The following is a 12,422-nucleotide window of genomic DNA, read 5'->3' as shown; positions in this document are numbered from 1 at the left end:
AAAAATTGTCTCAAGAACATTGGCATTGAAAGTTGTTTATACACATACAACATTTCTTACAAAATCTGTCTTCTAGTTACATTTTTAGTGAATGATTTAAAAAACTTAAATTTTCTCTGCGATGACTTTATGTGAAGATTACTTACACAAAAATAACCTACACACAGTACAAAATCTTTTAAATCAAGATGTTTTATGTGCTTAATACCGTTGATTGTCCCCATATGATATAACCAGGCCCTCATATCTTGGTAAATATAATACAGGGACTAGTAAGAAATGTACAGTATAATTGCAAATATCAGCATCTAGGTGAACATGATAGAAAATGTGGGATGTGGCATCTTGAAGTAGTCCATTGATAGTATGAAAGAACAATTTGATTTGATTCAACAAACATTTATTGCCATAAGAAAAGGGGGAGGGGTAGATTAAAACTTTGGGAGATGTCCACCTATAGTGGAAGGGAGGAGGAAGAGGAAGAGGACCAAAGATAACCAGAAAGAAACACTCAAGAGAAGCTGGGACAAAACCAGGAGACTGATTCATCCTGGAAGTGAAATGGATAACACAATTCTATTAAGAAGCAGAACCAAGGGAACACTGTGCACATTAACAACAATATTGTGAAATGATCAACTATGATAGATGCAGCTCTTCTCGGCAGTTCAGAGGTCAAGGATAATCCTGAGAGACCTGCTATGGAAAATGCCATCCACACCCAGGGGAAAAAACCATGGAGTCTGAATTCAGAGCAAAGTATACTATGTTCACTTTTTTAAAAATGTGTATATTTTTCCTTCCTTTCTCGTGTTTTTTTTTTTCCCTTTTACCATTAGTTCTAATTCCTCTTTCGCAACTTAACTAATATGGAAATGTTACATAGGATTAAACATGTACAACTTTTGCCAGGCTACTCACTGCCATGGGAAGGGAGGAGAGAGGGAGGGTGGTAGAAAAATGTGGAACTCATAAATTTACAAATGGATGAATGTTGAAAAACTATCTTTGCATGTAATTGGAAAAATAAAATAAAATCTAAAAAAAAAAAGAATTCTATTAAAGAAAAATAAAAGTCTTTCTTGCATATTTTCCTTAAGGTGGAAAGGAGAGAGAATCACCCTCATTTCTTCTACTTAAAAGTAGAAATGTATGCAATGGAGAAACCCCAGCAATACTATCTGACAAAGTACCTTCAAGATTGTATTTTTCAGCTTCTTGATGAGAATGTGCTATGAGGAAGAATGAAAGCCTTACTGAAAATGATAGATTACACATATCCCTTTTACCTATGAGATCTGTCACACTAACAGAGTGGTTCTATAACACCTGGTGATCTGAAGATTGGAACAGAGATCAATTGTTCCCAGCCTTTTCAAGTAGAGGACCCTTTTCTTATGTCACACAATTTCATAGACTTTCTCTTATAGTGTCATTAAATTTCACAAATCCCCTAATGAGAGTGCTTAATTTTTGCTTTTTTTGTTGTTGGAACTGAAGACTTAAATGGCAACCTTTAGGGTAATGGCAAGGTGGGTGTCACAGTGAATAGAGTGCCCCAAGGTTAGGAAGATCAGAATTCAAATCCGATATATTATTCTCTGTGTAACCCTAGGCAAGTCATTGAATTTTTTGCTTCAGTTTCTCAAGTGTGAAATCTCTAAGGGTTGTTGTGAGGATAAAAAGAGATAATTATAAAGCACTTTAGTCTAAACACATAGTATGTGCATATTATATGCTATTTTAAATATTAACTATGTTGTTATTAATATTATTATTAATGGATCTCTCATCCTAAAGGATCTTAGTCCAAATGTAAGGAATCATGATCTCTATAAGTATTTATAGATTAGTTTCCTACAGGATTAATATAATACTATGATACTCTTACTTTATTGATTTAGATAGTACTGTCTCCACCAATGCAAATTACAACTCCTCCATAAATGAAATTACCACTCTATATCGTTCTTGTCTATCTTCCCATGAATTATCCATAGAGGTTCCACTCAAAGGACCAGAGGATTTCCTTTAGTTTTTTTTATTATCTCTTAAAGCAGGGGTCCCAATCTGCTGTTGCTCATTCTTGTTACATAGCAATATTTCAGTATGACAGTATTTATACACATATACCTTCTTTCCTCTACAGGGCTCTACTCTGAAACTTTCATCCTAACATGGAGCTGACTCTTGGTTCTCAAAGGATATGTCAATGGAGTTCAAGCTCTGACAGATTGTAACATGCTAGAAAGGTTTCAAGTTATGGTCTCAATAATGGAGCAAGTCTACTTTCTGAGGACTAGTCCAATTAAGTACAGAAAGGCTCACTGGTTACCCCATATAACAAAGGAAAATACAAAATGACATTTCATATCATTCTGCCAATGATGGGAAAATGGCAGAAAATGGTAGAAACCTCCTAGTCTTTAGGTGACTATAAACTAACATGGCTGCTGTTTAATGTGACATCCTTGTCCATTGAATGTGTTATTGGAGGAGCCCATTTGTATTAATTTTGACATTCCTGTTATAAACAAAACTAGAAGAAAGAAGTTGCAGAGAGGCAGATGAAGTAATTGGCAGATCTAGTGTTAATGAATGCACAAATTCTATGACAAACAGTTCACATGGTACATAGGATCATCTATTAAAATATTAACAGGGCGGCTAGGTGCTGCAGTGGATAGAGCACTGGCCTGGGAGTCAGGAGTACCTGGGTTCAAATCCAACCTCAGACAATAATTACCTAGCTGTGTGACCTTGGGCAAACCACTTAACCGTATTGCCTTGCAAAAAAAAAAAATAAAATATTAACAATAATTTTATAGAGAAAGACCACCATGAACATGATTTTAACTGATATATCAACCCTATTGCAGAGATTGAAGAGGAAGTAAAAGTCTCCATGAAGAATGTGATGAGACTATGCAAGTTAAATCAGTAAATACTTTGGTACTTGGTGAGAAAGGTGAGAATTCTCTTGGACCACAAAAGTCAGGAACAGATTATGATAGAGGCCAAAGATTTGTAGCTACCATAGAAGTAGATTGTCAATATATTCAGAATTCTTTTAGAAAAGAATTGATAGGTACTGGGCAAGACAAAGACTGTCTAACTTCACATAAAGACTGTCTAACTTCACTTAAGACAAGAAATGCCCCGTTGATATGATACTTACTCTTGAATCCCCCTTTTCTCCACCAGCTCAATCATGCTCACCTAGTGTATTAATGATAGCAGTAGCTTTCTACTTGCTCTTCTTTCCTGAAGTCAAATCTCACCCATGATGCTTCAACTTCCAGAGGAATTTTCCTAAAGCATGGTGATGACCAAGGCATAGCTGACCATTGTCTCCATTGTGACCTATAGATCAAATATAAAATGTAATTGAGGAGTTTGAAGAATGTAGGGTGTTGGTCTTCACAGGGTGTGGGGCCGGGCCTCTTTAAAATATATTACGAAGGGTAAATGACCCCAATCAATCACAAAACTGGGACAGTTCTCCTAATCCCATTCCAAAAATTACAAACTAAATTAGAATAACCTAGTCTTGACCTTCTCCTTTGCACATGCTCAAAGAGAGCTATCTGTTCTTGTTCATTAGTCTAATGAGCAGGGTGGGGAAATATAGTGGAACCAATGTCTCAATTAGATTTGTGACCCCAGCCTATGGATGGCATGAAGGGGCAGGAACAAAGTCTTTCAAAGTGCATAAAAGAGCTTGTATGTTGTGATTTCCCAGCCCCTCTCTCCCACCATGAGAGAGGGTCTGCCATTTTGTTAAGATATCTTAATAAAAACCATTTTAATCACTCTGAACTAAGTATTCTTGAGCCATTTATAACAAGGAGGCAGCTAGGTGGTAAGTCAGGAGTACCTGAGTTCAAATCCAGTTTTAGATACTTAATAATTACCTAGCTGTGTGGCCTTGGGCAAGTCACTAAAACCCCATTGCTTTACAAAAAAAAAAAATGTAATTGACATATAAAGCCCTTCCCCAAATTAGGCATCTTAACTTTCTAGTTTTCTTAGAATTGATTACATTCCAAGTATTCTACAATCTAGTGGTGCTGATCTATTTGTTCTTAGTGGACACTCCATTCCTCATCCCCCCCAACCTGAAATGCACTTTTTTCTTCACCCCTTTCCTTGGAGGATTCCCTAATCTCACGTTCCACCATCTACAGGAAAAAATTTCTAATCCTTCTATGTACTAGTTATCTCCCAAAACAAAATTACCTCATTTTGTAAATTCCTACAGTAGATCTATATTTGAAGTCTCTGGAAATAGAAGTTTTCTGGAGTGCAAGTACTATTTAAATTTTGTCTTTGTTCCTCTCAGGGTATGGATCAAACATGTACTTTTAAATTCAAATACCCTGAATAACAAACTAAACAATAGCTGGGTAGGATTGGGGGAAGAGGTTGGGCTTCTGGGAGAGTGGAGAGTCAACTTAATAACTAAGTAGAAACCCTGTAGATGTCTTTCTTTAAGGTCCTTTTGACCTTTAAGATAGGTCAAAAGGATACTCTAAGCTTCACAAGATCTCCAGGTTGGAGAGCTCCAACTGCTATCAATATGGAAATCTTTTCTCTAGAATACCCCTAAGGATGTCCATTAAGACCCAAATTAAAGTGACTAGTGATGGAGAACTCTACAATCTTGGAGGACCATTATACTTCTGACTCTTTTAAAGAAAGATTTACTGGGGGAGCTTGGTGGTGCAGTGGATAGAGCACCAACCCTGGAGTCAGGAGAGTTCAAATCTGGTCTCAGACACATAATTACCTAGCTATGTGACCTTGGGCAAGTCACTTTAACTCCAATGCCTTACAAAAAAAAAAAACAACTGAAGAAAACTTTCCTGTATAGACAACTAGGTGGTCTAGTAGATAGAGTGCTGGATTTGTAGTCAGAAGACCTCAGTTCAAATCCAGCCTGAGGTAATTACTATCTGTGTGACTGTAGGCAAGGCACTTCATTTCTGTCTTCCTCCATTTCTTTCATCTGTAAAATGAGGATAAAAATGGCACATTGCCTTTGAAGATTGTTGTAAGGCTAGAGATATTTGTAAAGTTCTTTGAAAACCTTAAAGTGATACATAAATGCTGTTTATTTTTATTATCATGTTATCAATTCTAAACAGCTTGTCTACAACTTCCACCTCTTGTTCCTGGTTCTGCTATAAGAACAAGTCAAATCTCTCTTCTAAATGATAGACAGTACTTGAAAACAGTAATTAGGATTTTATGGAGTCTCTTTTTCATGCTAATGATACTTCTATTTATCCTTATGTGCTAGGATTGTCCAATGCTTGCCATCTTAGTTACCTTCCTTTGGAAAACTTCAACTTGTGTCCGTAACTGCATCGGAAGCTCTTGGGAGTGGGAAATATGGCAAGAGACCATGTCTTATCTAGTGTATGCCATCTTTATTTTCTTACCTAGATGGGGTAGGGCCAACTCTGTGACCTAGTGTCTTTAAGAAACATTTTTCTGCTAATTATCGGTGTAAGTTTGTAGGACTGCCTAGAGCGCTAGGAGGTACAATTTGTGACTATGGCCACTTAAGCTAACATCATATGTTTACTTAGAGTAGTGTGGAAACTGCCAGGATGCTTAAAAATCTTATTCTCAGCCTAGTCCTTGCTCTCCCAATAATCATCTCTACTGCTTTCTTTCTGACCCATCCACCTATCTCTTGGATAGCAGAAAACAGGAAAAACCAGTTTAACTGACACTAAAGAGACATTCCAAACTACTCATGTACATTCCAGACTCCCCTGCTTTCTTTGGTCTGTTATTACTATATATATAATAGATATAAATGGGAACTTGTTTCTACAAAGCAATAATAATTGATGGTTTTCTTTAACTGAAAAACAGTTATTCCTCATGGAAGCTTGCTAAATCCGAAAATTGAATTACTTTAAAAAAAGTAGCCATCTGGTTTTATTTTAAATATCAATGATATATTCCTTCAGGTTTTCTCATCAAAACTTTAGTGCACAAATCACTGTAGTTCCTCTGAATCTTTAGATAAGTAGATTGGGTAGGTATTAATAAGACTTATTTTGAACTTTCCCAAAATTTCTCCTCACCACTGCTTCCAATGGTGTTAAAATGTCTCATTGTTAATCCTTTGGATATGTCACAAAATATATTATCTTTTAATAAATTGATCCATTAAGAATTTAGCACAAATTAGCCATGGTTAAGGTATCTAAATGAGTCTAAGGGAATGAGAACACAGGATTGATATTACAAAATCACAGAGCTGAAAGCATATAGTTCAGTGTTCCTATAACATTCCCAACCAAGTTTCTGTTTGAAGACTTCCAGTAAACAAGTGCCTCCTTGAAGCATCGTATTTATTTTTTTGACAGCTTTAATTATTGGGATGTTTTTTCCATCCTTTTAAATTTGTCATTGCAAATTCTGCTCACTATTCCTACTGCTACTTTCCAGGGTCAAGATGAAAAAAAATCTATTCCTTCCACATGAAAGCTCTTCACATGCTTAAAGATTGCCATCTTCTATAAGTCTGAAACATCCCTAATTCCTTCAACCAATACTCACATACTCGGTTCTCCAGAAAAAACATGCTGGAAAGATTTTAATTTATTTAAATCCTCCTTTCAATTCTTCTCCTCAGCCTCTTGCTTTCTGGTTTTCTGACCTCATCACTCAACTGAAACTATTCAAAGTTATTAATAATTTCTTAACTGCCAAAGAGGATGGGTTTTTTTCTCCTTGTCCTTTTTGACTTTTCTTCACCATTTGACATTGCATATTGTTTCTTGTGAACTCTCTATTCTGGGTTTTAATAATAGTACTATCTTCTGGTTCTCCTCCTACATAAGTAGGAGTATCTTCATATATCAGTCTCAATATCCATACCAGATTCCCCATATGAAGGTATTCTTGAAGACTTTCTTCAGTCTTCTCTTGGTGTTCTCAGGTTTCACAGATTTGGTCATTATCTCTATGCAGATGACTCATAGATTCAAATATACAGTCCATAAATCCAGTTTATTGGATATTTCAAACTCTTGTCTCAAAGACACCTCAAACACAGCATGTCCAAAATGAAACTATTCCTCTAGACCCACCTCTCTTCCAATTTCACTATTTCTGTAAAGATCACCGCCATTCTTGTCTTCCATGATCATAACCTTGGCCTTATCCTTGACCCCCCAATCTTCCACATCCCACATAATCAACCAGCAGCCAAATCTCACCATTTCTATTTTTATATAAATGTTTTATTTGTTTTCCAATAATATTCAATAGCAGTTTCTACCCATCATTTTTGGGAAGGTTTTGAATTTCCCAATTTTCCCCCACCCTCTTTACCCTCCCTTCTCTCTCTCCCCTCCCCCCAACAGAAGGCAATCTGATAATCTTTATTAGTTTCCATGCTATACATTGATCAAAATTGAATGTGTTGAAAGAAAAAAAAACATATCCTTGAGGAAGAAATAAAATATTAGAGAAAGCAAAATTATGTAGCACATAAGACAAATTTTTTTTTTTAAATTGAAGGTGATAATTTTTGGTCTCTGTTTAAAGTCCACAGTTTTCTGGATTCAGATGGTATTCTTCATCACAGATACCCTAAAATTGTCCCTGATTATTGCATTGACGGAATGAGCAAGACCCTTAAGGTTGATCATCACCCCCCCTGCCATGTTGCTGTTAGGGTGTGCAATATTTTTCTGATTCACTTCTATTTCTGTAACATTTTTTTGTACCTTTATCCTCAATAATCATATAGCCATCACCTTAATTCAGTACCTTATCATTTATCACCTAGATTATTGTTATAGCCTCCTTAATTTGTCTTAATGCTTCAAGTCCCTCCATCATCTACACTACTGCCAATGTAATTTTTCTAACTCAGTCAGTCTCCCCATGCTTCTTTATTATGTCTGGGATAAAAAAGATCCTTCATTGTTTACCTTGTATATATTCAGTCTCATAGTACATATTATTGCCCTTAGATTAATCCCACTTGATCTACCCAAACTGCTCTTTTCTCTGTTCCTTACATAGGGAAATCTGCCTCCTATATCTGTGGCTTTACATTGAATATTCCCTTTGTGTGAAATTCACTCTCTCTCCTCAACTCTCATAGAATCCCTCTCTTCCCTCAAGACACAGTTTAAGTACCATGGACACCTTTCTCGATCCCCTTCAGTTGTTACTGCCTTCTCCCCTGACTTTATATTTAAATTTTTATATTTTTGTATCCTTTAAATTAATGCTGTATAAACTTTATAAGTTTTATCCTTAATATAATATTTTTATTTTATTGTTAAGAATGTTTTTATTAAGTATTTTCCAATTACACATAAAAATTTTAATGATCAATTTTTAAAATTTTGAGTTTTGAATTCTCTTTGATTTCCATTTTGCATATGAGGTCATGCAAAACATTTCCATATTAGTCATGTTGCAAAAAAAAACACAAACCAAGATAAAGTGTTCAAAGTATGCTTCAATCTGCACTCAGCTTTCATCAGTTCTTTGGATAGTTTTTTTTCATCAGATTAGCTAAGTCTCTCACAGCTGATCATACTTATAATATTGCTGTTATTATGTACAATGTTTTCCTGGTTCACTCACTTTACTTTGCATCCATTTATATGTTTTCCCAGGTTTTTTCTGATACCATTCTGTTCATCATTTTTTAAAGCACAATATTATTCCATCACACTCATTTAACCCAGGTTTTTAGTCATTTAAAGGGAATTCCTTCAATTTCCAATTCTTTGCCACCACAGAAAGAGCTTCTGTTAATATTTTTGTGCAAATATGTCCATTTCCCTATTATTTGATCTCTTTGGGATATAGGCCTAGTAGTGATATTGCTAGGTTAAAGGGTATGCACAGTTTTATAGTCCTTTGGGCTTAGTTCCAAATTGTTCTCTAGAATGGTTGGACCAGTTCACAACTTCACAAGTCACAATTCACATTGGTGAATTAATATCCCAAGTTTTCCATATCCCCTCTAATATTTATCACTTTGTATCACATTAACTAATCTGATAGGTATGTGATATTTCAGTTGTTTTTACTCACATTTTTCTAATTAGTAGTGATTTATATTTTTTCATGTGACTATTAATTGCTTTGATTTCTTCTGAAAATTGATTGACCATTTATGACTGGGGAAATGCCTCTTATTATTATATTATGTAATAATATATATTTTTTATATTTTTATAAATTTGACTCAGTTCCTTATATATTTAAGAAATGAGGCCTTTATCACAGAAACTTGCCACAAATTTTTCCCTGTTTCCTCTTTTCATTCTAATTTTGGCTATATTAATTTTGTTTGTGTAAAAATGTTTTAATTAAATATAGTCAAAATTCTCTATTTTTCTTCTTGTTATCTCTTATCTTCTCTTTGGTTAAAAACTTTCCCCTTATCCACAGATCTGAATTAAATTTCTCCTTGTTCCCCTTTCTTATATCACTCGCTATTATTTATCCATTTTAACTTTATCTTGGTATATGATGTGAAATTTTAATCTATGCCTAGTTTCTTCCAAACTGTTTTCTAACTTTCCCAGAAATTTTTGTCAAATTTTGAGTTACCAGGAAAGCTGGTTTACTTATGATCATTTACTATTGTGTATTACGTACCTAATATGTTCCACTGATCTATCTCTCTATTTTTTAGCCAGTACCAGACTGTTTGAATGATTATCACTTTGTACTATAGTGTGAAATCTATAATTGCTATGCTGTCTTGAACTTTTTAATTGATTCCTTTGATATTCTAGATCTTTTGTTCTTCCAAATGAACTTTACTATTTTTTCTAACTCTACAAAATAGTTTGATTGATACAGAAATGAATAAATAAATTAACTTACATAGAATTGTCATTGGATTATATTGGCTCAACTTACCCATCACAATAAATAAATATTTCTTCAGTTGTTTGGATCTATCTGTATTTGTCTGAAAAATATTTCATAATTGTGTGTTCATATAATCCCTACATTTGTCTTGGCAGGTAGACTCCCAAGTATTTTATATTGTTTGCATTTATTTTAAATGACATTTCTCTATTTCTTGTTGCTAGGTTTTTTAGAGAAATGCTCATGATTTATATCCTACAACTTAGAGCTGATTCTCTAGGTATACCATCATATAATCTACAAAGAATGATAGTTTTGTTTCCTCATTGCTCATTTTTATTCCTTCAATTTCTTTTTCTTGACTTATTGCTATAGCTAGCAATTCTAGTACAATATTGAATAATAGTATATTTTTTCAAAGGCTTTTGTCATGTTTTTAAATATGAAAATATATTTCATGTATGTTTTCTCATAATCATTTCATATTTCCTATTGTCTGAAACAAAACAATATAAAACTTTTCTTGTTCCATTTGCAAATAATCGTCAATATAATAGAATCATATGCAAGAAGGGAAAATATGTCTAAAGAAATTGAAAATATGCAAAGCTTTTTCTAAAAAATAAGTTTCATTGATTTCAATAAATTTCTGAATTTCAAAAATGGACAGATATGCAATGTATGTACCATTTTGCATATTCCTCTGTTTCCAATCCTCTCTACCTCTATACCCAGAAGATGGAGTATATAGTTTATTATCTATTCTCATAAAAAAAGATTGGTTTTCATGATTACTCATAGTTAAAAGCTTCCTTAGTTTTTTGATTATTTGCTTTTGTAGTCATTGTATCTATATACAAATTCTTTTGCTTCTACTCATTCACATTACATCACTTTATGTAGCTTCCTGTGTTTCTATGAATTCTCAATATATAATTAATTAAATTTTTTTACTGAATTTTAATATTCCTTTACATTAATATTATTCAATTTTCAGTTAATGAACACTTACTCTGTTCAGTTCTTTACTACCACAAAAATGCTATAATTGTGTTGGAATATATTGGAATTTTATTCTTTTTACTTTGCTTTTGTTTTTGTTGTTTTATTACTTCTCAGGACTGGAATCATTCACTGGATCAAAGGGAGTGGAAAAGTCCAGTCACTTCTTTAAAGAAAATGAATTAATTTTTTTATATATATCACTGCTCCCCATTCCAAGAGTTTCTTTATAACAAAGAATTTTAAAAAAAGGGGAGGGGGAAGCAGTTCATCAAACTCAACAACTCATGAACCAAATGTCCCCTGCACCCCCAGCTCAGTCATACCCTCAGAAATCAATTAACTTCTTTCCCCCTTAAGGTCCTATAATAAGATAACCCCCGAGAGCTGGTGTTTTTTTCCTCTTTTTAAAAAAGTTTTTACAAGACAATGGGGTTAAGTGACTTAACCAAAGTCACACAGCTAGGCAATTATTAAGTCTGGGACCAAATTTGAACTCAGGTCCTCCTGACTCTAGGACTGGTACTCTATCTATGGTGGCACTTAGCTGCTCCATTGGTGTTTCCAACAGAACCCTTCAAGATCCCCTATCTGGGGTGCTTTCTCCAGTATCAATCCTATTATTGACATTGGGCCTTTAGTCAATCGATATTTATTAATTACAATACCAGCCTCTATGTTAAGTGCTGGGAATGCAAAGGAAAGGTAAAAGACTTTGTCAAGTGGTTCAGTCTCAAGGAGGAAAGAAATACACCTATGAATGAACAAGCTATGGACAAGAAAAATTGGAAATAATCCACAAAAGGCACTGGAATGGAGATGAAGAAAAACTTCTTGCAGAAGGTGAGATTTTAGTGGGAACTTCAAGGAGGTCAAGAAGTCGAGTCGAGGAGGGGAAGACAGACAGTGACAATGTTCAGAGTCTGAAGGGTAGTGGAATAACGAGGTAGAAGTGGAAGAAGACTGAGGAGGGAGAGCTGGTCCTGAAGGTTCTGATGGACTGGCATAGTTTATGTCGAATTATTTTCTCACTCTCTCAGCTACCCCATCAGGTTTGCTTTTGTTAGCCCTGAGTCACTTCCTCACACAGCTGAGCTGTGTCCTTTCTGGGCATTTGGTTTTGACTCAAATCTGCTGGGCTGAGTCAAGCAGAGCATTTTGCTGCTGTAATATTGGCTCCAGTGGTTGGTCTTAACTGACTATAGCTGTTGAGGCACCCTCACTGACTCCAGTTGTTGAGGGGACCCTGGTGGCTCTAGAAAGACCTTTCAATGCTAAACAGGATTGTGCATTTGGTCCTTGAAGTGATAGGAAGACCCTGCCATTATATAAGTAGGGGGGGGATAACAACATCAGACTTCTGTTTTAGGAATATCACTGACAATTGAACAGATGATGGACTGGAATGGGGAGACTTGTGGCAGGGAGACCAACTTTCAGGGTATTGCCTCAGTTAGCTTTAAAGGAGTACTCTCCTTGAGGGTACAGTAAGACTAGAAATAATAAAAGCATCTTTTCAAAGTAGAGGTGCATTCTACCATTGCCAT

General features: G+C 34.9%; 1 long non-coding RNA gene across 2 annotated transcripts in view; it reads right to left on the bottom strand.

Moving 5' to 3' along the window:
- Window positions 1–5,771, bottom strand: part of LOC141494971 (uncharacterized) — a 40,392-nt gene extending 34,621 nt beyond the window's left edge. For both annotated transcript variants that reach the window (XR_012470601.1, XR_012470600.1), the window contains exons 1-2: window positions 5,332–5,771; window positions 3,220–3,363 (exon numbers count right to left, since the gene is read on the bottom strand). This is a non-coding gene — a long non-coding RNA (uncharacterized LOC141494971). The remainder of the gene's footprint in view (window positions 1–3,219; window positions 3,364–5,331) is intronic.
- Between the last annotated feature and the right edge of the window lie 6,651 nt (window positions 5,772–12,422).

This window comes from Macrotis lagotis, chromosome 8, assembly GCF_037893015.1.
Source record: "Macrotis lagotis isolate mMagLag1 chromosome 8, bilby.v1.9.chrom.fasta, whole genome shotgun sequence".
In the NCBI taxonomy this organism is placed as follows: Eukaryota; Metazoa; Chordata; class Mammalia; order Peramelemorphia; family Peramelidae; genus Macrotis; species Macrotis lagotis.
This window is presented reverse-complemented; position numbering and strand designations above follow the sequence as displayed.